Below are 19,991 nucleotides of genomic sequence, written 5' to 3'. Positions count from 1 at the left end.
GAGTATAAATATGGCCCTTAATGTGCATTGAAGCACGAGTGCAAGCACGGTTTGAGCGCTTTCTCGCTCAGTAACTCCAAGCCTTCGAGTTACCAAGCCGCACGAAGAACAAGTGTGTCACCTCGCATCATGTGACCAACGCAGCACCCATCTTTAAACCGGAGGAGATACATTAAAAACAATCACACATGCGGCAAATTTGGCACTATATTTATGAATGCGGCAATCAATATAACAATTAGCAGCTTAGCAGCGATCAGCATAACGACGATCAGTTTAAGGAGTTGAAAAAACATTCGAAAAAACAGAGGAACGAAATCGGACAGCAATGAAAAAAAAGAAAATAAGCAGACCATGTTTACAAAAATGTTTACAAAATTATCCAGGGAAGCACAGTTTTCTTGTTATAGTCGGTCCACATATGTCTATTGTTGTATATATATTGAAATAGCTACACAACATTATTACAAACATAGCTTCAGGTAGCATGTCTCAACCTCCAGTATTTCTCTCAGAGAGAGGTGAACCATTACTACCTTGTAAGAGATGGAAGAAACTTTTTGACTCCTACTTATTGGTAATTGGTAGGGAAAAGTTTTCTCCAGCTAGAAAACAAGGAGTTCTATTACACAATCTTGGTTTGGAAGGTCGCAACATATATGACAGCTTGGAAACCATACCTGCGAGCGATAGAGATGGAGCACCCAATGATATTTTTGACATGTCGGTCCTAATGTTGGAAAAACACTTTGAAGCCAAAATAAATATTGTTCTAGAATTTCATAAGTTCTCTGCAAGAAGACAAGGAAAACAGAAAGCATTGGGAACTATGGCCCTCATTATGACCCTGGCGGGGGGTGATAAAGTGGCGTTAAATACCACCAATAGGATGGCGGTAATAACCGCCAAATTATGACCATGACGGTGATATCTCCATAGACAGCCAATGTACCACACCAACCGCCAGGGCGGAGACAACAGTCACCACAGCGGTAGCCGCAAACAGCCAGGCGGAAGACAAAGTTCCGTCCACCATATTTTGACACAGGAAACTGACACCTTTTCCGGAGCGGTACCAACACCAACAAAAGCCTGATGGAAACAGAGCTCAGAAGTAAAAGGACTCACCATTGGAGACACAGGGAAGAACCACGCCACATGGAACCCAAGCTGCAAGTTTCCTCAATGATCTTCTATGTTGTGCTCCACCTGGAATACCAATGCCGACGAAGACGACGACGGTGAGTACAGCTGCCTAGCACACAAGGGAGGGTGGGAGGAAAAAATGAGTGACACACGCACGACCACACCCGACACACACACACCATACACACAACCAGCTGCACTACAAAAACAATTTGCCCCTGAAAATCGGCAGAATAATGCAAGGACAACAGGAATTGACGAAAGTGATTGTAATCAGATCAACAACAAAATTAATAAGTTGATTTGGTAATGAAACAGATATGCACACGTGTCCAAAAAAGGGACACTGCCCATTCCAAAGTTCAAAGGACCCACATGGCCACAGGGCACAGTCGAAGGCCCAACTCGAATCCTGAGCACATCCGGAAGGAACACTACCGGAGCATCAGTTTGCAAATAGGCAAGCACCTCAGGGGGTGGAGGGGTACCTCAGCCAGATGCAGGACCCACTGGTTCTGGAGGGGGCAACATGCCCATTGCTTTGTCCTGGAGAGTGCAAGGCCACAGTCTCTCAAGTGGATGTCTTGCCCACTGGTTCAGGAGAGGGCAACATGCCCATTGCTTTTTCCTGGGGAGTGCAAGGCCAAAGTCTCTCGAGTGGGTGTCTTGCCCACTGGTTCTGAAGGGGGCAACATGCCCATTGCTTTGTCCTGGGGAGTGCAAGGCCACAGTCTCTCAAGTGGGTGTCTTGCCCACTGGTTCAGGAGAGGGCAACATGCCCATTGCTTTGTCCTGGGGAGTGCAATGCCAAAGTCTCTCGAGTGGGTGTCTTGCCCACTGGTTCTGGAGGGGGCAACATGCCCAGTGCTTTGTCCTGGGGAGTGCAAGGCCACAGTCTCTCGAGTGGGTGTCTTGCCCACTGGTACTGAAGGGGGCAACATTTTCATTGCTTTGTCCTGGGGAGTGCAAGGCCACAGTCTCTTGAGTTGGTGTCTTGCCCACAGGTTCTGGAGGGGGCAGCCCACACAGTAGCCCCTGGAGAGTTCACTACATAGCGTCTGTCGGCGATGGCTGCATGGTGGGGGTGGTTGGGGGAGGCTCCTGGGCAGCCTCTGCACTCACTGATGGCTGCATGGTGGTGGTGATTGGAGGAGGCTCCTGGGCAGCCCCTGCAATCACTGATGGCTGCACATCCACAGATGGCAGTGGGGGCCCCATGACTGCTGGTGGTGGTGTTAGTCTGACAGCTTCCACTAGCGTGGAGTGCCTCTTGTCCTTCAGATCATGGGTCTGGGATCCCTTACCCTTCCCGACAGGGGTGGATGGGCTCTTCCCCTCTCTACCTGGTGGTGCAGGCTCCTTTCCCTTCCTCACAGCTGGTGCAGGCTCCTTCCCCTTCCTCACAGCTGGTGCAGGCTCCTCCCCCTTCTTCACAGCTGGTGCAGGCTCCTTCCCCTTCCTCACAGCTGGTGCATGACTCTTCCCTTTCATCCCAGTGGTGCTGGCTCCTTCCTCTTCAGTGTTGTAGGTCTTATATCCTTACCACCACGAGTAGGTGGTGCTCCCACTGTCCTCGTGGACGGTTTGGCTGAGGTGCTGGGCTGTGTCCTTGATACCCTGCCCATAATTGCAGGACGGGGGGAGAGGTACGGAAGAGGTCAATTTTGCAAAGGAAAAGCTTTTTAGGGATATTGGGGTGGGAGGAGTAATGGGAGTGGAGGTTGAGGGAGTGGTTGGTGGAGGTGTATGTCTGCTGGATTTGGGTGCAGGGGCATGGGCTGTATGCTATTGTGAGGTGGATGGCTGTTGGGTGTCTGAGTGCTTGCATTTGTGTCCTTTAGGAGGGGGGGGACAGACACGGTGAGAGAGGACACAGGGGACACGTGCATGGATGTTGTGGAGGTGTCTGCCAGTGAGGTGTGTGTTCTGCTTGGGGTGGTGATGCTGGAAGTGGATATTGATGTAGTGCATGCAGGACGTAACTGGATGTAACTGGGAGTGAGGTGGAGGAGGAAGAGGAAGGGGAGACAGTGGAGGTGGTAGATGTTGTAGTGTCTGCAATGGTATGGTGTTTGTGTGAGTGCCTGTGGGATGAAGTGTGGTGCATGTGTTTGCCTGTTACACTCTTGGGTGTTGTCTTGTGTGCATGCTTGCCTCTTTGTGTGCTTGGGATGGGTTGGGGTTGAGGGGGATGGGACTGGGAAGTGGAAGTTGGAGGGGGGACAGTAGAAACAGGGACAATGGCTTCCATCAGAGAGCCTGAATCGACCTCTGTTGGGCCGCCAATCCACCATGAATGCTCTCCAGGAATGCATTGAATTGCTGCATCTAGGATGCCAGCCCCTGGATGGCATTCACAATGGTTGACGCCATACAGAGATGGATCTCAGGAGGTTAATAGCATCCTCACTCAGGGCAGAAGGGCTCACTGGGGCAGGGCCTGAGGTGCCTGGGGCAAAGGAGATGCCCGCCCTCCTGGGTGAGTGGGCATGGGCATTTTGCTGAGGGGCTACTGGGAGGGCGGTGCTGGTATGGGGTTGGCAGCTGTACCTGCAGCTGGGATGGTCACAGAGGCGTCTGCCACCACCAGGGAGCTCCCTTCGGAGGAGGTATCAGAGTCTGTGTTGTCCTCTCCAGTCTCCGCCGTGGTGCTCCCCTCGCCCCCCGTCCCACTGGTTCCCTCGGCGTTGGTGGACTCTGCCTCCAGGGTCCTGTAGGATGCAGCTCCCTCTATCACCAGTGCCTCTGCTCCTCCACTAGATGATGTTGATGCACATAAGGAGAGGATGACAAAACAAAAAAGGTGGGACGAAAGACAAAGGGATACACTGGGTCAATGACTGCACCAACACAACTATGGGCATACACATCACCATCAGACACAGGGAACAGGCTTAAGCACTATGCATTTCACTACCAGTGACATGGCTAGTCACTAAGGCAAGATGAGCACACAACGCCAACTGCAGCACTCTTGGGACCCACGATTACCTGGCTGAAAAGGACTGCTAACAAGGTAGGTTACCTGTATTTGCCATACACCCATTACCCTTCAGATGACCCACGCTGCAATGTGTGGCCTGGCCTTAGGGGACCCACTAACACACAACCACCACCTGGATACCACCCCTCCAGCCAAAAGTTGTAATGATACCCACTGTACTCACCCCCTTGTGGCTGCTGTGATGCCCTCAAGCGCCCATCCAGCTCAGTGTAGGCCGCCGCCAGTATGTGGGCCATCAGGGGGGGTCAGGGTCCAAGGGGCACCCCTTCCTCATTGGGAGGCCATCCCCAGCTGGGCCTCTGTGGTCTTCCATGCCCAGCATCTTAGGTCCCCCCACAGTTTGCGACAGTGGTTGCTCCGCCTGTCATAGACCCCCAGGGTCCGCACCTCCTTGGCGATGGCAAGCCATAATCCCTTCTTTTGATGGGCGCTGACCTGCAGAGGTAATACATACAGGAGAACTCCCTTAAACGAACAGTCCAGCCTGTCACACACATGGCCCACCATACCCTGTCACAGCAACATTGCAAAACACATAGGCCAGCTCACAACACGTACACAGTCAAGAGGAAATCCACCCACCCACCCTTACACAATGCCTCCATACACAACTCCATGCATTCATGCCACATGCATCGTGCCCACAGTGTACTCACCTGTTGGTCTGGAGGCCCATACAGCTGTCTGTTGTGGGGTAGGACCCCATCCACCAGTCGCTCCAACTCCTCTGAAGTGAAGGCTGGGGCCCTTTCCCCGGTCACACAGGCCATGGTAGGTTCCAGACACAGGTCACAGCAGCACATGTAGTGTAGGTCCTCTCCTGTGGAAGGTCAGGAAACAAGTGAGGAATGTGAAATAAAATGTCACCGCCGGCGTACATCTCCATTGGCCACTGTACCCTATAGGGCCCAAAATTATCCAATGAGGAATTGCATGGCCGTTCACTACCGCCTACCGCCACGGCGCACAACGTCGGAGTAATTACCTCACTTCCACCTGTCCCTCACACACAGGACAGACGGTCGCCATTTCTGGGGGGGGGGAGGTCAACAGGCCTATCGATAATTGCTGCGTCACAGGATAAAAAGCACATACTTATAAATTCCACTCTCCCAAAACATGATTACATGATGTGGATTGCTGTTGTGGTATAGTTGTTCCAATTGTGACAGCCTACTCACTCTTGTGTCCCTTAGATACCTACCACTGCAGATGAATAGGAGATGGAGACATACCCCCGTGTACAGACCCCTTGTGGACTTAGCTACACTGGAGGACAGGCACATAATACTCACTCACCTATAGACTGGACAGGGCCACAATCACTGAGGTATGTGCCTAGTTGGAGCCTGACCTGATCTCATCTATCCGTCATCCGACTGGGATCCCATCTCTGCAAGTTCTATCAGTGCTCCATTTCCTGGCAACTGGTTCTTTCCAAATGTCAGTGGGCTTGGCAGCAGGAATGTCACAGCCAATGTTCTCAATAGTGCTGGCAAGAGTCTTGTCCGCCCTGATGAAACACATGTGCAGCTACATTGCTTTCCCCCCGGTGGAAGATTTGGCCACTGTGAAGGCTGGTTTTCATGCAATGGGACATATCCCCAATATAAATGGGGTGATTGACGGAACACATATTGAGTTTGTCCCCCCGGCAAAATGAACAGCTGTACAGGAATCGTAAGAGTTACCACTCCATGAATGTGCAGATGGTGTGGTTGGTGGACCAGTACATCTCCCACGTCAATGTTAAGTATCTTGGGTCGGTGCATGATGCCCTTGTCCTGAGGAATAACAGCATCCCAAATGTGATGGGCCAACTACAGAGGCACAGGGTGTGGCTAATAGGTGAGCCTTGGTCCCCACCCAGTTTATGTTGGTGTATGCCTATGCTGTTGGCCAAATAGAATAGTGTGTGGCTAAATGTTGTCCCTCAATATTTCAGGTGACTCTAGTTACCCAAACCTATTTTGGCTGCTGACCCCTGTGAGGGATGCCAGGACAAGGGCAGAAGAACATTATAATGAGGCACATGGGCGAACCAGAAGGGTAATGGAGAGAACCTTCGGCCTCCTGAAGGCCAGGTTCAGGTGCCTCCATTTGACAAGTGGATCCCTGTGCTACTCACCCAAAAAGGTCTGCCAGATAGTAGTGGCATGCTGCATGTTGCACAACCTGGCCCTCAGACGCCATGTACCTTTTCTGCAGGAGGAGGAGACTGGAGATACCCCTGTGGCAGCAGTGGACCCTGAGGACAGCGAGGATGAGGAGGCAGAGTATGAGGATGTAGACAACAGAACATTAGTGATCTGTCAGTACTTCCAATGACACGCAGGTGAGACAGTGCAACATCACATTTCTATGATTATTGCTGTATTCTGTGTGGCATTGGCATGCTGGCATTACCCACTTGTTTTCCCTTCTAACTGTTCCCCTACTTACGTATTGTCATTTTACAGATGTTGGTGATATGACAACAATGTCCTGATGTGATCACAACAGCCAGCAACAGGTCATTCATTCTATATTCTCACTATGTACAGTTCATTTGCAATGGTTGTAGCTGTTTCAATCAATACAAATTTGCAATACATGAAATACTAGTATTCAAGTTTTATCCAAGGTTGTTTATTGTAGTGCTAAAAAATAAAGGAGAATGTACAATAGAATGGGGTGATGATGGAGGAAAGTCCAGGGTATTGTTCCAGTCTGTTTGTAGCACAGGTGCAATGTCAATGGGGGACATAGGGAGGGGAGCAATGGCAGTTCAAGGTGGACAGGGTGACAGAGTGGGACACAAGGGGGACAATCAGGAGAATCTAATTTCCTGGCGTTGGTCTTGGCAATTGTCCCTGGCGTTGGTCTTGGCAATTGTCCCTGGCTTCTGTCTGGGTCGCAGGGTGACGTTTGCGGGGTGGTTAACCTTCTACAGGGGTAGGGATGCTGGTGGCCTGTGAGTCCAGTGGCGGCAGAAGAGGGGGGGGCTGGTCGATGGACTGGCTTGTGGTAAGGGCCCGCTGGTGTGCTGTTGCCTTGCTCATGATGTTGGCGATGTCTGCCAGCACCCCTGCTATGGAGATCAGGGTGGTGTTGATGGCCTGCAAGTCCTCCCTGATCCCCTGATACTGTCCTTCCTGCAGCCGCCTGTTCTGCACGTTGTCAAGGATCTGGCCCATAGTGTCCTGGGAATGTTGGTAGGCTCCCAGGATCTCGAAAAGTGCCTCCTGGAGAGTCGGTTCCCTGGTCCTGCTCTCCCCCTGGCACACAGCAGTCCTCCCAGTATCCCTTTTGGTCTGTGACTCTATCCCCTGAACTGTGTGTCCACTGCCACTGACCCCAGGTCCCTGATTGTCTTGGCTGTGAGATGTGGCCTGGGATCCCTGTACAGGTGGACACACTGTTGATTGACGTGTCCTGGGGACAGAGGTGTGGGCCTGCTGGTTGAGTGCTGTGGTGTTGATTCCTGATGGGGGAGGCTCTGTGGTGGTCTGTGAGTGGCCTTGGATGACCGACTGTCCAGTGGTTCCTGATGGGCCAGGTAGGTCCTCTAGATCCTGAAGTCCAGAGTTACTGTCATCTCTGGGGGCCTCTTCTGTTGAAGGACTGGATAGTGGTGGCACCTCCTCTCCATTGACATTGGCTGGGGTACTTGTGGGGATGTTAATGATGTATTATGCTTCAAGTGTATGACATTTGTACCTCCATAGCTTCCCCTCTATGGTTGGTGTTGCCCTGCCAACTTTTGCTTGTGTATGGTGATGTATTGTGAGATAGTTAGTTTCCCTATGCTGTGCATGCTTTCCATGCAGGGCTGGGAGGGGTGTCCATGCATTAGTATGGCATGCAGGGCTTGGCATTGGGATTAGTGAGATGTGTGGGTGCAGTGTGTGGGATGGAGTGGAGTGATGGGAGTGAGGGTGAGGGTGTGAGTTGGCATGCAGGTATGGGGGGTGATAAGTGTTAAATGTTGACTTACCAGCGTCCAGTCCTCCGGCTACTCCAGTGAGTCCCTCAGGATGCAGTATTGCCAGTACTTTCTCCTTCCATGCTGTGAGCTGTGGGGAGGAGGTGGGGGTCCACCGCCAGTGCTCAGTACAGTTATTTGGTGTCTTGCTGCTGTGGAACGCACCTTCCCCCGTAGGTCGTTCCATCTCTTCCTGATGTCATTCCTTGTTTTGGGGTGCTGTCCAACGGCGTTGACCCTCTCCCCAATTCTCTGCCATAGCTCCATCTTCCTAGCAATGGACGTCTGCTGCACCTGTGATCCGAATAGCTGTGGCTCTACCCGGATCCTTACCTCCTCCTCAGAGAACCTGGGGTGTTGTGTGGGTGACATGGGTGTATTGTGAGTGATGTGGGTGAGGGTGTGTGGGGTGCTGTTTTGGGGTGTGATAGGGTGCATGGATGGTGTATAGGTGATGGTGGTGTGTGTCTGTGGTCTTGTCTATGGTCGTCTTGCTATCTCTCTTGTGGAACTTGTTTGTATTGGTAAAGGGTTGTGGGTAATGTAGGTGTGTGCTTTATAGTGGTGTGGGTGTGTGGGTGTGGTGTGTGCATGTGTGTCAGGTGTGTGTAGTTTGAATTGTCCAATGTGGTGTAGTTTTGTTAGGTTGTGCGTATTTTGAGCGCAGCGGTATGTACCGCCAATGGTTTAGCGCCATTGAATGTCCGCCGTGGTTATTTGTGGGTCATAATGCTGTGGGCATAGTTCTGTTGGTGTAACAGTGTGGGTTTTGCTACTGCCAGTTTATCACTGACGTTTGGGCTGGTGGACTTGTGTGTGTGGCTGTATAGTGATGGAATGGTATGTGTGGGTCATAATATGGGTGGCGGTAAGCCGCTGCAGTGGTATGTTGGGGGCAGTCAGCATGGCAGTAAGCGGTACTTACCGCCAATGTCATAATGAGGGCCAAAGTGTGCTCCCGACTTCCCTCATCACCAAGACATCCCAACCATGTCAAAGCCAATTCCATGAAAATGGGATAAAAGGGGAGGGAAGAGAAAGAAACACAGGTCCAGCGGAGTCAGTGCAGATCTATATGTGTTACCCAAACGTTTTCTGTATGGCTTCCTGGGTGAGAAAGAAAAAAGAAGAAATTAGAATCTGCCAATATAGAATCTAAATCTGCCTTATAACTACAATTGGAATACCTGAGTAAATAGGGTAGTTGGGAAGATGCTGTATGTATCCTAGGTGTAGCGATATATATTTTCTGAATCAAGCACTTGAAAAGAGCTCTAGTAGTATAAACAAGTAACCAACTTATAAAGTAAGTTCTTTGTACTTATATCCTTGCAGTTTCAGATTAAGTACTAATATATATCCTGTTATATATTCACAGGATTTCTTCTGTTGTGAACAAACTTAAAATAGGTACTGACTTCAGGTAAGTAATTGTGTACAATGACCATAAACGCATATCATGATTATCTCAACTGAAATATTGATAATATAGGGACTTAAATGGTTCTCAATGTTCCTTTCCTTTCTTTGCAGGAATTAAAGTTGAGCAGTGAAACAGATAGAGCAATCTTGGAAGTCCCAGGAGAGAAACACCACTTAAATAAGTATATGCACCAATATAAATAACACTAGCAGTGCAGCGCGCTTCACCGATATGTAGATTTGCAGATAGCGGTACTTTAAAGTTCTTGCTTGTCCACTGCTTTCCCCTGGGTCAGAATCAGGAAAATGGCAGGAGCAGCTTCCAAGTAACCAGGATGAAGAAATTAAGCTGATAATGAGAGACAACAGAGACGCCAAGAGCAGCATGTGACTCAGAAGCAGGAAAGGTGAATAAAGTCATTGGCAGGAAACTGCAGGCATGAAACACTACGGCGACAAGCAATTTCCTGCCAGATAGAAGCGATTTTATGCCTACTGTGTTCTTCCCCAGCTGCAGACACAACACTCCATACTTACTATTGCAACTTTGTTTGTACCAGAACTGACAATTCCTCCACAATTCTGGTAAGTCACATTCTTTAGCCTCAAACTTCCCTTCATGTAACCAACAATTCACCAAGCCAGGTTCAGCTTATTGTTTTCAGCCCCCTCAGACAAAAGAAGGGAGACCTGTCAGCTACACTATTTGGAGTGGTGTGATGTACCCACCACATTTCACGAAGTACATCTGGCAGTGGCACACAAACCTCAAGTTCTCCTTGAAAACATGATTTACCATCCTGTTCATGTGCTCAGCTAAACCATTTGCCTGTGGTGAATACAATGACGCCTTGAGGTGTACCACAGAGAGACCACTCAAGAAATCCTTCATCCCCTTGGAAGTCAACTAAACACCATTGTTTGTGATCATTTGATTAGGAATTCCCTCATGAAAACACTTCTCCTTAAGGAAATTAATCACCACTCTGGTGTCCAGGGAACTGACACATTTGGTCGTCTCCCAGTTTAACATGTAGTCTACCATCAATATTACATAACATTCATTGTTTGACAGCAAAGGAAAAGGAGCCATAAAGTCCAAATCTAGCTTTCTCCAAGGCTCCTCCGGTATTTCAAATGGAGCCTTAGACACCACCTTACTTTTTTCATTCTTTGCTCATAAGTCAGAATCCTTCACTACTGCCTGTCCAAACTAGCCATCTAGTACACCTCGTTTACTCTTCTCTGTTTTTAGTCAGATTCCTCCCAAAATTACCCTCATGCACCAGGTTTGTCACATTTTCTCTCAACTCACCTGGAGAAATGATCCTTTCTCTCCTAAAAAGTTAATAACTTAACTCCTCCCTCACATTATAAGAACCTCTCAAGTGTTCTGAGATATTCTTGTATTTGGCCCAACCTTTAACTGTGAACTCCTTAAGGTCTTTCAATTCAACAACTCTGTCCCTCGCTGTTTTCCACTCCTCCTCTCTGATGGCATCCTCACACACCCAATTACCCAATTAATAGACTTTACATCCAAACCCTCATCCTCAGATTCTGCAGGCAATCTGGATAGGCAATCTGCAACCTTGTTTTTCACTCTAAATAAAAGCTCTATGCCAAAACTGAATTCAGTCAGACCCTCTAACCCTCTTCTGATCCTGGGAATGATATTCTCATAGCTCTTGGTAGAGAAAATCTGCACCAGCGGTGTATGATCCATTTTGACTATGAGTGGTAAACCCCAGAGGTAAAACCTAAGTGTTTAATTTTTCATGCACATGCCAATTCCTCTCTCTCAATAACAGAATAAAGGGTTTCTGCACCCTTAAATGAGCATGAAGCAAAGGCAACCACAGTTTCCTCCCCTCCTGTCAGCTGTGAGAGAACTGCACCCAGTTCTCTAAGACTGGCATCCATAGTAGCATATTTTTTTTATTTGTTTCAAAGTGTCCTAAGTTGGGCATCACACTTATGGCCTTTTTAACTTTACAAAATGTTGTTGCACACTCCTCACAAATGTGGTTCACTTTTTTAGAATATCCCTAATGGGTTGAAAAATACTTGCAAAATTGTCAATGAACTTAAAGTGAAATTCAGCCAAGCCTAAAAAGGACCACATCTGATCCTTATCTTGCAGAATTGGGGTCTTAACAATAGCATCATCCAGTTCCAACTTCGATCTAAAACCTTCCCCAGAGATAGTATGACCTAAATATGAGACTGCAGAAAGTGAAAACCTCAACTCCTCTTTCATGGGGGGTAAGTCTTGCTTTGACCAGTCTACCCAGTACTATTCTCAAAGTCTTGTCCTCCCCAACAACTAACAACATAGGAGGAGCACGTCTTGGCAATCATGCATCCTGAGGGCCTGGCAGGAGTAGGAGGAGGACTGGATTCTGGTAAGTCAAATCTCTATTACTATCACCCCCCCTACCTGTATGCCATCACAAACCCCCACCCTTACCCTCACTCTCATCATTTCACCTCCTCCCACATACCACACCATCACAACCCACTCATCCCAATACTAAGCCCTGATTGTAACACCAATGCACGGACCCCCATCACAGACCTGCATGGACACCCATCACTAAAGCATGCACATGAGAGAGAATCACCTAACCCACAAAATCCCTACTCTCACAAGGTAAAGCTGCTAGGGCAATAACAACCATACAGGGCACCACACCCATGCACAAGATGACACACACAGAAACAATAACACTGCATTTACATCCGCACAGGTCCCCCACCCAACGTCATCGGAGAGGAGGTGCCAGCAACTTCCAGTCCACCTCCAGAAGAGGCCCACAGTGATGACAACAGCTCCGGATGCCTGGATATGGAAGACCAACCTGGCCCATTAGGGATCTCTAGACAGTCTGTAACCCAGGCACAGTCCCATACCACCACAGAGCCTCCCCCCTCAGGAAACACCAGCACAGTACCCACCCAGTGGGCCCATACCTCTGTCCCCAGGACACGTCAGTCAGCAGTGTGTCCACCACTACAGGGACCCCAGGCCACCCCACAAACACAGGACAATCAGGGACCTGGGGCCAGTGGCAGTGGGCACACGGTTCAGGGGACAGAGGCACAGGACAACAGGGAAGCTGGGAGGACTGCTGTGCGACAGGGGGAAGACAGCCCCAGTGAACCGACTCTCCAGGAGGCACTCACCAACATCCTGGAAGCATACCGCCTTTCCCAGGAGACGATGGGCCAGATACTGGACAAGTTGCAAGAGACCCAGCGGCTGCAGGAGGGACAGTACCTGGGGATCAGGGAGGACTTGAAGGACATCAACATCACCCTGGTCTCCATTGCAGGGGTGCTGGCAGACATGGCCAACACCATGAGGGAGGCAATGGCACACCACCGGGCCCCTGACCCTAGCCAAATCGATGAACAGCCTTCCACCTCCACTGCCGCTAGTGGACAGGAGGCCCCACCACAGGAACAACAAGCCACCAGCACCCCACCCCCTGCAGAAGGAGAACCACCCCGCAACTGGACCCTGCGATCCAGGGAGAAGCCAGAGAACATTGCCAAGTCCCCCGCCAGGAAATAAGATTCTCCTGAATGTCACCCTTGTGCCCCACTCTGTCACCCTGTCTACCTTGAACTGCCTTTGCTTCCCTTCCTATGACCCCTTGGACAATGCACCTGTGATACAAATAGACTAGACTCTATCCTGGACATTCCTCCATCATCACTCAAGCCCATTGCACATCCCCCTCTAATCATTAGCACTTAAATAAACACCATTTGAATAAATACAAGTATGGAGTCTGTCAAATCATTTAACCATGTATTCATTTAACAAGCTTTAAACACTGCAATATAACTGTACAGTAATGTATACATAGGAATGACCTGTATTTGGCTGCAGTCAACACACCAGGAGCGATAGTGGGGCACAAATATCTGAAAATAAAGATGACAAAGGGTACAGTAAGTGGCCATAGAAGTGGGAAAATCTGCCTGCCAGTGACAATGTCAAACACAAAACTGTCAATGTAAAGTGTAATTACAGTGTCTTACATGTGTGTCATTGGAAGTACTATCATATTATTGCACTTCTGTTGTCCTCATCCTCATCTTCTGCCTCCTCATCTTAACTGTCCGCAGGGTGCACTGCTGCCACACACCTATCTCCAGCCTCATCCTCCTGCAGAAAAGGCACCTGGTGACGTAAGGCAAGGTTGTGCAACATGCAGCATGCCACGATGATCTGGCACACCTTCTTGGGTGAGTAGTACAGGATCCACCTGTTAGATGGAGGCAACGAAACCTGGCCTTCAGGAGGCCGAATGTCCTTTCTATTATTCTTCTTGTTCATCCATGTGCCTCATTGTAACGTTCCTCTGTCCTTGTCCTGGGATTCCTCACAGGGGTCAGTAGCCATGAGAGGATAGGGTAACCAGAGTCACCTGCAAATATCGAGGGATAACTGTTAGACACACACTATCCCTTAGGGCTCACACCATACCCATACACCAACATCCCCTGGGTGGGAACCAGGGCTCACCTATTAGCCACACCTGGTGCCTCTGGAGTTGAGCCATCACATATGGGATGCTGCTGTTCCTCAGGATAAAGGCATCATGCACAGACCCAGGATACTTTGCATTGAAATGGGAGATGTACTGGTCCGCCTGGCACACTATCTGCACATTCATGGAGTGAAAGCTCTTTCGATTTCTGAACACCTGTTCATTTCTCCAGGGGAGGGGGGACAAATGCAATATGTGTACCATCAATAGCCCCAATTATGTTTGTGATATGTCCCATTGCATAGAAATCAGCTTTCACTGTGGCCAAATCCTCCACCTGGGGGAAAACGATGTAGCTGAGAATGTGTTTAATCAGGGGAGACAATACTCTGGTCAGCACTATTGAGAACCTTGGCTGAGACATTCCTACTGCCAAGCCCACTGTCACTTGGAAGGAGCCAGTTGCCAGGAAATGGAGCACAGACAGGACTTGCACAAGAGGGGGAATCCCAGAGGGCTGAAAATAGCACATATCAGGTCAGGTTCCAATTGGGCACACAGCTCTGTGATTGTGGCCCTGTCCAGTCTATAGGTGAGGACAATGTGCCTGTCCTGCATTGTTGCCAAGTCCACCAGGGGCCTGCATATGCGGGGATGTCTCCATCTCCTATTCATCTGCAGCAGTTGCAATCTAGGGGGCAAACGGTGAGTATCTGGTCAGTATTCCATATTTCCAAACACTACACTGCATTGCATGTTATGACTGTAACACAATATTGTTGTATAGGCCCAAATGGTGCCTATGTGTACTGTGACGCAGTTAGGTGCCATGGCCTGCCCCCCTCCCCCTAAAATGGTCTCCACCTGTCCTGTATGGAGGGATAGGTGGAAATGAGGTAATTCCGCTGACGTTGTGTGCCGTTGCGGGAGGCAGTCGAAAACTGCCTGCAACTCCTCATGGGTTACAGTGGCCAATGGTGATGTACACCGGCGGTGAAAGTACGCACAGCCGCGGACGTGACTCCCATTTTCTATCTGTTCACCCACTTGCTACCTGACCTTCAACAGGAGAGGACCTACACTGCAAGTGCTGCTGTGACCTGTGTCTGGAACCGACCATGGCTCGTGTCTCTTGGGAAAGGGCCCCTGCCTTCACCGCTGTGGAGTTGGAGAGACTGGTGGATGGGGTCCTACCCCAGAACTGAATGATGGATGGACCTCCAGACCAACAGGTGAGTACACTCTGAGCATGATGAATGGCGCATGAATGCATGGAGTGCTGTATGTCAGGGCTTCGTTTAGGGGGGGTTGGGGTAAGGGCCCTGGGCAGCGTGCTGCATGTATGGTGGGCAATGTCTGTGCATAAGGGGATATGAGGTCTAAGGTGGGTTATGAGTGTAATAGGCAAGACGGTCTGACTGATACATTTTCCTATGTGTATTTTTCTGCAGGTTATCCCCCATCAAAAAAAGGGTATATGGCATGCCAGCGCCAAGGACGTGCGGACCCTGGGGGTCTATGGCAGGCAGAGCACCCACTGTAGCAAACGGTGGGAGGACCTGAGATGCTGGGCACGGAAGACGGCTGAGGCCCAGCTGGGGATGGCCTCCCAACAAGGAAGGGGTGCACGTCAAACCCTGACCCCCCTGATGGCCCGCATACTGCCAGTGGCCTATCCGGAGCTGGATGGGTGCTTGGGGGCATCACAGCAGCCACAAGGGGGTGAGTACAATGGCCTAATATACTACTTGCACGTGGTGGGGTGTCATCCGGGTGGGGGATGTGGACCTGTGGGTGCCCGTAGGCCAGGCTGGCCTGTGCAGGGTAGGACCCATGTTGGGCAGGGTCTGATGTCAACCTCCTCCAAACAAGCTAGTAGGCCTCCACTACTGGGCAGGGGTCTGTGGGTCTCAGGAATGCTGCAATTGGCGTTAGGTATCCCTGTCCATGGGCTGGTGACTAGCATTGTGACTGGTAGTAGATTGCCTAGTGCGTAGGGCTGTCTGTCTGTCTGTACGCCAACAGTGGTGTTGTTGCCACCGTTGACCAAGGGTATCCTTTGTCTCGTCCCCCCCCTTTTTGTTTTGTCACCCTGTCCTTATGTTCATTAGCATCATCGGGCATTGGAGCAGAGGCACCGGCGACGGGGAGAGCTGCTTCCCACAGGGCCCAGGAGGCCGAATCCACCGACGGTTAAGGCACCAGTGGGACGTAGAGCGAGGGGAGCACCACGGCGGAGACAGGAGGGGACAGTTCTGACAGTGATACCTGCTCTGATGGAAGCTCCCTGGTGGTGGCGAACACCTCTGTGCCCACCCCAACTACAGGTATAGCCGCCAGCACAGTACCAGTACCGCCCTCCCAGCAGCCCCTCAGCGTGTTTCCCGTGCCCGCTCATCCAGGAGGGTGGTCATCTCCTTTGCCCCAGGCACCTCAGACCCTGCCCCAGTTAGACCCTGCTGTCCTGAGTAAGGAGGCTTGTGACCTCCTGCGATCCATCTGTGTTGGGCAGTCAACCATTATGAATGCCATCCAGGAGCTGGCAGCCCATTTGCAACAAACAAATGCATTCCTGGAGGGTATTCACTCTGGCATGGCGGCCCAACAGAGATAAATCCAGGCTCTGGCCTCCTCCCTGATGGCAGCCATTGTCCCTGTTTCTAGCCTCCCCCCCTCCAACCTCCAACCTCCTCTGCCCAATCCCATTCCCCTCAACCCCAACCTATCCCAAGCACACAGGCAGACCAGCATGCACCCAGGACATCACACAGGAGTGATTCAAGCAAACACAAGCACCACACATCATCCCACAGGCACTCACACAAACACCATCCAGGTGCAGACATACCAACATCCACTGCCTCCACTTTGTCCCCCTCGTCCTCGTCGTCCACCTCCCTCCCAGTAGCGTCTACACTCACACCTGCATGCACTACATCCTCATCCGCTACCACCATCACGCTTATCACTGCACGCCCCTCACTGGCAGTCACCACCCCCACATCCATGCACACATACCCTGTGCCCTCTCCACTGTGTCTGTGCCCCCTCCTCCCAAAGTACATAAACACAAGCACTCAGACACCCAACAGCCATCCACCTCACAACAGCATCTCGCCCATGCACTTGCACCCAAACACAGCAGACAGACACCTCCTACAACCACTTCCACTTCCTCCAATCCCAAACCTTCACCCTCTTCCTGCCCCAATGTCCCTAAGAAGCTTTTCCTCTCTGCCATTGACCTCTTCGCTACCCCTCCTCCCCCGTCCTGCACGTCAGGCCAGGGTGATGAAAACTCAGGCAAGCACCTCAGCCACCCAGTCCAGGGGCTCAGTAGTGTCAACAGCTACTGCAGGTGGGAGAGGATTCCGGGCACCAGCCAGCAACACTGACAGGGTGCCTGCACCAGGTGCATCCAAGGAAGGGCAAGGAGGCACCACCAGCTGCAACTATGAAGGGCAAGGAGGCACCACCAGCTTCAGGGTTGAAGGGCACGGGGCAATCCCCGGCTGCTGACAGGAAGGGCAAGGGGCCTGCTCCAGCAGGGAGGAAGGACAGGAGGCCTGGTGCTGGGACTCATTCTGAGCCTCCACCACCAACCATGTTGGTTCAGCCATCCCAGGCTGCAGGGGATGGGCTGGAGCCTACCCACCACCACTGCCAGCCCCGACACCAGCACTGTCACTGCCTCCACTGAGCAGCCGTCACCGCAGGCGGACAGTATGTAGTCCTGCATCCATGGGCTGTTGTGCGTCATGGCCCCTGCAAATCCTGTGGGTCTGACATCCAGGTGAGAGACTGTAACCTTGCACTCCCCAAGATCTGCATCAAAGGGCACAATGCCTCCTCCAGAACCAGTGGAGAAGCCATCCACTCACCCCATCCTTCCCAGGATGAAGCACACTGGGCACAAGCCCCCCCCAGAACCAGTGGGGAAGCCTCAGCACACTGGGCACAAGGGCCCCTCCAGAACCAACAGAGAAGCCTCCCTATTGAGAGACTGTGGCCTTGCACCCCCCAGGAACAAGCAGTGGGCAAACCACCCACTTGAGAGACTGAGGCCTTGCACTCCCCAGGACCAAGCAGTGGGCAAACCACCCACTTGAGAGACTGTGGTCTTGCACTCCCCAGGACCAAGCAGTGGGCAAACCACCCACTTGAGAGACTGTGGCCTTGCTCTCCCCAGGACCAAGCAGTGGGCAAACAACCCTCTTGAGAGACTGTCGCTTTGCACTTCCCAGGACCAAGCAATGGGCAAACCACCCACTTGAGAGACTGTGACCTTGCACTCCCCAGGACCAAGCAGTGGGCAAACCACCCACTTGAGAGACTGTGGCCTTGCACTCCCCAGGACCAAGCAGTGGGCAAACCACCCACTTGAGAGACTGTGCCTTTGCTCTCCCCAGGTCATCACACAGGGCATGTAGCTCCCTACAGGATCAGTGGTGATGTACAATCTTCCGGCTGAGCTGCCCCCAATCCCCATCCCCCTGAGGTGCCTGTGTGTTTTCGACCTGATGCCCCTGCAGTGTTCTCTCTGTGTTGTTGCAGGAGTGAGGTGGGGCCCTGGCCTATGTGTTGTGGCCCTTTGGCCCATGGACATTGAGGACTGGGCAGTGTCCCTCCATTTGTAAATATGTATATAAGTTTGTAATTTAATGCACTAATTCATGTTCTTTAATCGTATTACACTCACTTTCTTCAAATCATTTTGTCCTTGCATTATTCCTGAGGGGTACGAGGTGGATATGTAATGTTACTTCATCTGGTTGTGTGTATGGTGTTGGGGGTGGGGGTGTTATGTGTAGTGTGTGTGTGTGTGCACTCTCTTTTTCCTCCCCCCTCCCTTGTGTGCTAGGCTGCAGTACTCACCGTGGTTGTCTTTGCCGGCGTTGGTGTTCGTAATTCTGGAAAAGGTAGACGAGCATGGAAAATATGTGCAACTCAGGCACCATGGCGTCGTGGTTGTTCCCTGAGTCTCCAGAGTTGAGTCCTTTGACTTCTGTGTTCTGTTTCTGCTGTGCTTTTGATGTCGTTGGTACCGCCCCGGAAAAGCTGGCGGATAGGCTGGTCATAATGCAGTGGGGAGTACATTGTCTTCTGCTTGGCTGTTAGTGGTTACCGCCATGGTGCTTGTTGCTACCTCTGTGGCGGTCGATGTGTTAAAGTGGCTGTCTGACTGAGTGTTTCCGCCGTGATCATAATTCCATTTTTATTACCGCCGGCCTGTTGGCGGTATTACTGCCGCTTTATCACCGACTACCAGGGTTGTAATGAGGGCCTTCATGGTCATCCTATTGCTCCTGCAGAAAACCAAGGTGGGATCTGACATGGAGTGAAACAAGTGAAGTGGAATGCAGGCGATCTGTTGTTAAGTAAAAACCCATATTTGCCAAGAAGGGTCCTTCAATGTTTATGGGTCCATATGTGATACAATCTGTTATGGAGAATTTTGTGAGATTGGATTCTAGAGATGTGTGGAACATGTCAAGGCTGGTGAAGTAGAATGGTGAGAAGATCTCTGGGAATTCCAGACCTGGTGCACTTAAATGGTGATCAGGAAGATCCAAACAGTGGTCAAGAATGTTTGGGAAGGTCAAGGGATGCTGGCTTTGATGTTACCGAGGGTGAACAGCTGAATCAGCGACACTGAGGGAGACTAGTGTGATGTATTATTGCCATTCCCAGGAATTATGCTTGCTTATTTTCTGTGTATTTTCTCTTTCCTTATTGTGGTATGTGTTTATTTCACTTGACATTACTGCTAAAATAACAGTTCTATTGTTGTATTTCATCTTTTTTATTTGAAGGAGGGGATGTAGTATGGGCATGCATTGGACTTGTAATTTTCAGTTCTGGAACTTGACCAGGGAAGGTTCAAGGTTTGAACAGTTGGGACCTGGAGCTGGACTGGGATGGTTGTTCAATACACATGTCTGCAATAAAAACA

The sequence above is a fragment of the Pleurodeles waltl genome, chromosome 4_1 (assembly GCF_031143425.1).
Source record: "Pleurodeles waltl isolate 20211129_DDA chromosome 4_1, aPleWal1.hap1.20221129, whole genome shotgun sequence".
Classification (NCBI taxonomy): domain Eukaryota; kingdom Metazoa; phylum Chordata; class Amphibia; order Caudata; family Salamandridae; genus Pleurodeles; species Pleurodeles waltl.
The sequence above is the reverse complement of the archived record's forward strand: the minus strand, read 5'-3'. Positions refer to the sequence as shown.